Source organism: Ipomoea triloba, chromosome 7, assembly GCF_003576645.1.
Source record: "Ipomoea triloba cultivar NCNSP0323 chromosome 7, ASM357664v1".
In the NCBI taxonomy this organism is placed as follows: domain Eukaryota; kingdom Viridiplantae; phylum Streptophyta; class Magnoliopsida; order Solanales; family Convolvulaceae; genus Ipomoea; species Ipomoea triloba.
Window position 1 is genome coordinate 17,102,013 of NC_044922.1, and position 7,278 is coordinate 17,109,290.

The 7,278-nt window shown below is 41.3% G+C and overlaps 1 protein-coding gene across 1 annotated transcript in view; it reads right to left on the reverse strand.

Annotated features, from left to right (window-relative positions):
• Positions 1-733: 733 nt before the first annotated feature.
• The window catches only part of LOC116026041 (DDT domain-containing protein PTM-like), a 27,713-nt gene continuing 21,168 nt past the window's right edge, over positions 734-7,278 (reverse strand). The window contains exon 11 of the transcript XR_004099769.1: positions 734-906. The gene's annotated coding sequence lies outside the window, so the exon portion shown is untranslated. The remainder of the gene's footprint in view (positions 907-7,278) is intronic.

The window sequence follows — 7,278 nt, forward strand, 5'->3', positions numbered from 1 at the left end:
CTCTATATTCACAGATCCTATACTCCATATTCACAACTTGAGAACTCCACATTCATACATTACAGGACTACAAGTTGCTAGAACTTAACTCTATTACAGATTCATACATGCATAACTCTACATTCACTATTTTTATACTCCATATTCACAATTTGAAACCTCCACATTCACACATTTCTGGGGAACTCTACATTCACACAATTATAAATCTACATTCACAATTTGTATACTCTACATTCACACTTTGAAACCTCTACATTCACACATTTTTGGACAACTCTATATTAAGCAATATGTTTACTAATTTATAAAATAAATTTTATAAAAAAAAAAAAAAAAAAAAAAAAAAAAAAAAAAAAGACAAAAACGACGTAGTTTTGGACCCAGGTCCACCTTGCAAGGTGGACCTGGGTCCACAGCATAATTTGCCTCATTTAACCCCATAAATAAGCAATGTCGAAATGCCATTGATTTTTTCCCTGCTATACTCGGCATGGATACATAGTCCTAACTCCTAAAAGCTAGCAGCTACCCTAAAACCAAAATTTCGCATTCATCATTCAATTTCAGTAGCCTGTAACAATGCATCAAGATGCATATAACATCTACAACATTTATGCATTATCTTTGTGAACTGTGATGTGTAGATACAGATACAAACATACAGAAACACCCAGAGTTGCATACAGAAAAAGTTACAAGTATAAGGTACTGTAAAAAATGAAAACCATAAAAAGAAACACCCATATACAATAGCACACGGTTGAAATACATGAAACTTTTGTGTATTTTGAATTTTTGATTCAATTTTTTTGGCAATGACGGTTTTAGCAAATTCCATCAGAATATTTTAAAAAATGAAAAGCATAAAATGATGGAACTCTCTGTATGCAATAGTTTCCAAACCTCNTAAAAAAAAAAAAAAAAAAAAAAAAACCCACATATTAAGACTCCATATTCAAGGTGTTTAAACTATGTATTGTCAGGAGAAGTACATTCTAAATATATTTTAAACTTTAAAGTAGTTTAAGTCATGCAACTTGCAGTTGTGCGCAATGCACTATAAAATTAGAGTTAAATTTGCCACTGCATTTTTCCCTCTTCTCACCTTGCGTTTGAGCCCATTGATTTTATCAAATGAACGACTACAATAGTTATCAATTTTATTTTGGGCATATATGTGTGTGTGTGAACAGCCCCTCCGGTAAAAAGTAATTGCGGATTTTTTAACCGTTTATCAAGATTCATCAATAGTTGAAGGTTAGTAAAAAACAATATCAAGTCAATTTTATAATTATTACAAACTTTTTAAATTTGTAATATTAATAAAACTGGCGCGTCCATTTTTTCATTATTTTTCAACAACTCTCAATAATTAATCTAGTTAAATTAGGAAATGAAACCCTGATTTAATAAGAGTATAGGTTTTTCAATTAATGGGGTATTCCAAACCCATAGTAATATTCTAAAAACCTGTCAACCAAACAATAACAATCACTTTGATACCCATACCTTATACCAAAATCCATCAACCAAATGCACCCTTAATAAATCAGATTAATTTCACAATTTACATGCGAGCATGGTCTCACAAATATCAGCATGTTATATATGCAGGCAAAGTCAAGATGGGGATAAACTTTGAATGCCGTGAGCATTTCTCACGTGAAAAACCACATAACATATACCCCGGTTCTATTTGGCAGAGTTTATTTAGTAGTTTATAACTTATTTTAAACTACTAATAAGTTATAAATTCTGTTTAGTAATATTCCCAAAATAAGCTAATAAATTAAAATAAAAGCTTATTTTGAAAAGTTACTTTAGGTAGCTTTTCAAAAATAAGCTATTTTTTTTCCATCTTTATCTTTATTACTAGTTTTTTCACGCGTGTTGTGCGAATAGGTTAATGCCCAATATTTATTTTTAAATAAGTACTTCAAAGTATAACAATATAAGATTATATAGGAGATGTTCGTGAATATGTAACTGAATATTGAGTTTTTTTTATTTAAACCGGTAATTCAAAGTATATGTGGAAGACATTCAAACTGAAAGTGAGCTGCCATCTTTTTTTCTTCAGCCGACAACACTAATTTTCCTCCACCATTTTTTTTTATGTGGAAGACATTCAAATCAACCATTTTTTTTTACCTTTCTATTTTTATCGTTTTCTCTTTTATCTTGTTTTGTTCCATTTAAAGACAAAACCATGTTCTCTCCCCCATTTCAAGCCCCCATGCGTGACTTTCAATTACAATAATAATAAAATATAATCTCACAAACAATGTGAGGGAAAAGGACCACCATGTTTTGTCTTCTTCACCATTTTCTCTGCTTCTTCGACAGTCCGTGAGGGAGAGAGAAAAGACCAAGAAGGAGAGAGAATGGCATCATCAGCAAGCCGCTCAGCTACTGCCGCGTCACCATCATCTCGTCGGGGCCCAGAATCTTTCCATGGTCGCCGGTGTCTCGCCGAACAGGCACGGAGTTTTGCAGCTTGGCCTCATGAGCAATTTATGAAAACTGGCGGCGATGATGATGGAGCGAGAAAGGTGTCGGCGGCGGTTGAGAACCCCAGTGGCGGCGGCAACGGCAGTTGGGTTGCATGGTTGGCAGGTGGCGAAGGCTGCACCATTTTCTCTTACTTGCGGCTAACCGTGATGGACGACGATCGATGGCCGAAAGTGATGGCGGTGGTTATAGTGTCTTGATCTTCACTTGCTGCTGCTGCCCGCCGGAGACAGGCGAAAAAGAAAAACGACGTCTCGACGCGTCGAGATCCTCCCGTTTATGCATCAGCGAACTTTTCTTCCTTTTTTTTTTTTTGAGCCAGGGTGGCCTAATTCGTTTTTGTTTGTTGATGATGGTGAGAATCATGACGATGATTATCATGATGGTGATCTTCATGATGGGGATCCGATCAAGAATACAACTTTTCTTCTTGGCGGTCACAGTAGTGGGTGGATTTGGTTCGTGCCGGCGGTGGTGGTCGTTCTCTCCAGCTCGACAGCCGTGGAAACGCAGTCATGTTGCAATAGGGCTTCGTGTCTTTCGCAGTAGTGGTGGCGGTTCTGTCGAGGAGGCGGTCATTGGTGACCTGTTTCAAGACTCGCTCAAGATTGGAGCGGAGGAGGTCGGCGGCGGTGGAACGCTGTACGACAGAGACGGTGGCGGAACATTGTAATTTTCGGTGAGCTTTGTGACGGTGATGTGGATGGTGAATACCACCCGGTTGCTTAGAGGAACACGGCATTTCGTCGCATTCCCCACAGACGGCGCCAATGATGGTGTAAATGTAAACGGGGGTACGGATTTACACCACGTGTGTTGTTTGATTGTGTATGATGTAGTGTATGGATCGGTATATGGATGAATACAGGGAGAAGGGGAAAGGAAGCCATGGCTTCCTTCTTGGAGAAGAAGAGAGAAGAACGAGAGAGAGAGGCCGAGAGGCAAGGGATCCCTGGATGCCATTACAGTGGAGGGTCAGGTCCTTTATATAGGAATAGGACCTGACCCTTCAGGAATATAATATTCCCCAAAGGTCACTTGCCCTTTAACAATTTCTAAGGGACACCCGATCTTTTAGGGATACAATAATACACGGACTATATACATTGTACTTCTACAGTAGTCCCTGGGGGTATTTACCCATCACAAGTCCCCCACTTCTTGAATCTGCGAGAGTCGTCAGGTTCGAGAAGTAAAATGTGCTCCGGGTGGCCAACTTGTTACAAGCAAAGTCTCCCCGGTCTGAATGCCTTAATAGACTGTGACGAACCCCTCAAGTCTGAGTTGAGCATGAGGGGCGTGATTTACGCTGGTTGCCTCGTTAAAAACCTTAGACTAAGAAAAACCCTATGGAAAAAAACCTAGCTAAGGGAAAAAGAGTACAACCAAAAAGGCGTAATCATTTAAAGACTATAAAGGGGGCTGTCTTGGTTTTATGCAGCTTGATCAGCTTTTCTAGGTTGAATCTCGAGTGATTCTTCATGTCCCGTGAGCTTTTTAGAAATCCTGCAAAAAATAAGATAAAAATGCAAATATGCATGTAATGCATGCCTATCCTGATATGCAAATCCTAAGTTATTTCCTAACTCCACTTCTATAACTAAAAATGAACCCTCACTCCGAGGGATACCTAACGACTTAATGCACCACTTTGGGGCTGTGCGGGCACCCAAAGCCACTATATTGCGCAAGATTTTTTGTGCCAAAGGCATCTTTTTTACCGAGCTGGTGCTTTAACGACCACAGGGGTCTCATCGCTGAGAAGCGGGATTTTTATAATTATTTTTTTGCGACCACAATGGTCCTTTTTTCTTTGTGCCAAGGGCATCTTTTTCACCAATACGGTATCTGGGCGACCATTTTGGTCTCATCGCGGGAGCGCGGGATTTTATTTATAATTATATATATATATATATATATATATATTTTTTTTTTTTTTTTTTTTTTTTTTGCGACCACAATGGTCCTTTTTCAAGTGCCATGACGAGGCATGGGCACAATCAACCGGATAAACCCGTGCAGGTTGATCAAACCCCCAAACGGAAGAGCCGGAGATTTTTTATTTTTTTTTCAAGTGCCATGACGAGGCATGGGCACACTCAAGCAACAAATCCGTGCAGGTTGGCCAAACCCCAAACGGAAGAGTCGGAGAGCTTTTTTTTTATTATTTTATTTTTTACAAGAGTCTCCTTACAAAAATTCGGGATACAAAAATCTATCATTTCTAATGAGAGACTACAATCTTCATCTTGGAGTCTTCATCTTCAACAATTCTGATTTTTGATGGAGTCTTCGTCTTTAATAATTTTCGTGGGAGCGTGGTGATGGGAACATGTTGGAGAAATATCCCTTTTAATTCCGTTTCCAGCAACCATGGTGGTGGAACTATATTGGGAAGATTAAACAACAATATTTTGTCTCCCACTACATTATACAATTTTATTTTATTTTTATTTTTATTTTTATTATTTATGTAACGTGCGGGACAAAGTCCCCCACTTTATGCAATTTTCATGGGGTAGATATGGTCCCTTTTTTTTTTTTTTTTTTCAACCCCATTTTCCTCCACCATTTCGTCTTTTTCTTTTTGTCTTCTTTCCACTCTCTCTTTCTTTATTCTTTCTTTCCCAACAACTCCATCCTTTTCCTTATTTTTGTCGACAACTACTCCCATCTTTCTACTTTTTTTTTTTTACTTGTCTTTTATTTCCCTCATTCCAAAGCCATTACAAAGAAAACAATAAAATAGAATTATGAATCCTGGTGGCTTGGTGTGAGAGCCGAAAAAGGTGGTGACGGTGGCCGGAGGAGGTGGGTTCATTGATGAAAATCCAAGTCCGGCACAGGCTACCGGAGTTCTACCGGTACGGTGGTTGCAATAGAACGGTGATGATGAGGTGGTGGTCCGGCATTGATGTTCCTTCCCAGTCGGCGACCAAGCTTTTGCATGGAAAATCGAACGAGCGGCGGCGGCTCACTTAGCGACAACCGCGGCGGATGGTGGTGACCATGGTTGTCCAAGGAAGGCTTGGAGTTGGAGCTAGGTGGCATGGTGGAGCACTTTAATGATGATGGCGGTCGCGGCGGTTGTGACGTGTGACAGTGTGATGAGCAATGATGGTGGTCGGACGTCTCTGGCGTCAACGCTACTGCTATGAAAGTGAGCTGCCATCTTTTTTTCTTCAGCCGACAACACTAATTTTCCTCCACCATTTTTTTTTATGTGGAAGACATTCAAATCAACCATTTTTTTTTACCTTTCTATTTTTGTCGTTTTCTCTTTTATCTTGTTTTGTTCCATTTAAAGACAAAACCATGTTCTCTCCCCCATTTCAAGCCCCCATGCGTGACTTTCAATTACAATAATAATAAAATATAATCTCACAAACAATGTGAGGGAAAAGGACCACCATGTTTTGTCTTCTTCACCATTTTCTCTGCTTCTTCGACAGTCCGTGAGGGAGAGAGAAAAGACCAAGAAGGAGAGAGAATGGCATCATCAGCAAGCCGCTCAGCTACTGCCGCGTCACCATCATCTCGTCGGGGCCCAGAATCTTTCCATGGTCGCCGGTGTCTCGCCGAACAGGCACGGAGTTTTGCAGCTTGGCCTCATGAGCAATTTATGAAAACTGGCGGCGATGATGATGGAGCGAGAAAGGTGTCGGCGGCGGTTGAGAACCCCAGTGGCGGCGGCAACGGCAGTTGGGTTGCATGGTTGGCAGGTGGCGAAGGCTGCACCATTTTCTCTTACTTGCGGCTAACCGTGATGGACGACGATCGATGGCCGGAAGTGATGGCGGTGGTTATAGTGTCTTGATCTTCACTTGCTGCTGCTGCCCGCCGGAGACAGGCGAAAAAGAAAAACGACGTCTCGACGCGTCGAGATCCTCCCGTTTATGCATCAGCGAACTTTTCTTCCTTTTTTTTTTTTGAGCCAGGGTGGCCTAATTCGTTTTTGTTTGTTGATGATGGTGAGAATCATGACGATGATTATCATGATGGTGATCTTCATGATGGGGATCCGATCAAGAATACAACTTTTCTTCTTGGCGGTCACAGTAGTGGGTGGATTTGGTTCGTGCCGGCGGTGGTGGTCGTTCTCTCCAGCTCGACAGCCGTGGAAACGCAGTCATGTTGCAATAGGGCTCCGTGTCTTTCGCAGTAGTGGTGGCGGTTCTGTCGAGGAGGCGGTCATTGGTGACCTGTTTCAAGACTCGCTCAAGATTGGAGCGGAGGAGGTCGGCGGCGGTGGAACGCTGTACGACAGAGACGGTGGCGGAACATTGTAATTTTCGGTGAGCTTTGTGACGGTGATGTGGATGGTGAATACCACCCGGTTGCTTAGAGGAACACGGCATTTCGTCGCATTCCCCACAGACGGCGCCAATGATGGTGTAAATGTAAACGGGGGTACGAATTTACACCACGTGTGTTGTTTGATTGTGTATGATGTAGTGTATGGATCGGTATATGGATGAATACAGGGAGAAGGGGAAAGGAAGCCATGGCTTCCTTCTTGGAGAAGAAGAGAGAAGAACGAGAGAGAGAGGCCGAGAGGCAAGGGATCCCTGGATGCCATTACAGTGGAGGGTCAGGTCCTTTATATAGGAATAGGACCTGACCCTTCAGGAATATAATATTCCCCAAAGGTCACTTGCCCTTTAACAATTTCTAAGGGACACCCGATCTTTTAGGGATACAATAATACACGGACTATATACATTGTACTTCTACAGTAGTCCCTGGGGGTATTTACCCATCACA